At 39.0% G+C, this 1,568-nt stretch overlaps 1 non-coding gene across 1 annotated transcript; it reads right to left on the bottom strand.

Annotated features, from left to right (window-relative positions):
- Positions 1-328: 328 nt before the first annotated feature.
- On the bottom strand, positions 329-400 carry Trnap-agg. The gene has a single exon. It is a non-coding gene; the product is annotated as a tRNA-Pro (tRNA).
- Between the last annotated feature and the right edge of the window lie 1,168 nt (positions 401-1,568).

The raw sequence follows: 1,568 nt of genomic DNA, 5'->3' as shown, positions 1-1,568 counted from the left end.
GCCGAAAGGCTAGACATAGTGGCAACGATATAGCCCTGTCCCTGGAATAAAAGAAGACCTACTTAATACACAGTCCCCAATCAGGGATAACCGTTATCAAAACACTTCGATCTTGGCGAGATTGTTGACATGACACCGAAAGCAGGTGCGTGCTTAATTTTAACGCTAGTGCGCAAGCGCGGGCTGATCGAGAGCCCGGCTCTCGATGACTTCGCGGTTCGGTGAACAAACACAAAAGCGACGTGCTATAGAATCTTGACTGTGGCAGAGTTGCCAATCCCCTCTATATATCGTCCCTGGTTCATGGTTGGGAAAAGAAGGAAAAGTGGGGCTCGTCCGGGATTCGACCCCGGGACCTCTCGCACCCTAAGCGAGAATCATACCCCTAGACCAACGAGCCATGCATAAAAAGTGTTGGTTTGTAGGAAGGAAACGTAAATCTTCAACCTTATCTTCGTTAGTTCAGCTATAAAGTCGTATTTTCTTTCGTTATCATTGAAATACAATTGCTAAACTAGGTGTTGGTTTGTAGGAAGGAAACGTAAAGCTTCAACCTTATCTTCGTTAGTTCAGCTATAAAGTCGTGAATTTTCTTTCGTTATCAATGAAATACAATCGCAGAAACCACTGACTGCTAACATTATTTTATCCTCCATTTCCGTATCGTTCAAGATCTGATTAGCAGCGATACACGAGTTTTTTCTCAATTAACATGTGTCTGGGGTTTTAAAAACTGTTCATAAAAAGTACTTTATAAATGGAAATCTATACATTCATTTTTAACAGCGGCTCGTTGGTCTAGGGGTATGATTCTCGCTTTGGGTGCGAGAGGTCCCGGGCTGGAAAATCTCACTTTCGAAACAGTATTTCCCTTCATCCTCTAATCTGTAGTTTGGAACAGGAGGAAGTTGCTTAAAATCCCCAGACACTAAAACCTGAAAAAAATAGAAATAAAAAATTATAATACTGAAACAATATATTAAAAAGTTGCTTTCATTAAGTTTTCTTTTACAAATTTGATAATAAAACATACAGGAAGGACCTTTGTGCCCACCATTGTAAATTAATCATTAGTACTATGTAAATTTGATATTATCGCTTATCTGTTTAATGGAGTTATGCCAACAGTATTAAAAAATGTATTAATGAAACAGTTCATCACAATAGTTGTTTAAGTGTGTGAATGGACAGACAGACCACACATAGAGTGAGATTTGATGATGCAAAAATGCATATTGGTAATATTTGGAGGCATGATTTTGACAAACAAATTACCAGTCATGGCTCATTTTTGCTAGAGAAATAATTACCTGAATACCTCCGAAGGCTTGATTATTTTTCTTAACAAGCCGACATACAGACTCCATCATGTTGAAAAGTTTGGCTGACAACATGCTTATTTCATCAATGATTAAGCATTTGGTGATCTGTATCCGCTTTTTGGCTTCTGAGTAGCTGTCATCATTGTCAAATAACTCTTGAAGTTTTTCAATAGAGTGTCTCCCATCTAAAATCCCGGTCCAGTGGTGTAAGGTTGTTGCATTGGATCCTAGATGGAGACTGGCCAT

This window comes from Mizuhopecten yessoensis, unplaced genomic scaffold (genome assembly GCF_002113885.1).
Source record: "Mizuhopecten yessoensis strain PY_sf001 unplaced genomic scaffold, ASM211388v2 scaffold716161, whole genome shotgun sequence".
Taxonomy (NCBI): Eukaryota; Metazoa; Mollusca; class Bivalvia; order Pectinida; family Pectinidae; genus Mizuhopecten; species Mizuhopecten yessoensis.
This window is presented reverse-complemented; position numbering and strand designations above follow the sequence as displayed.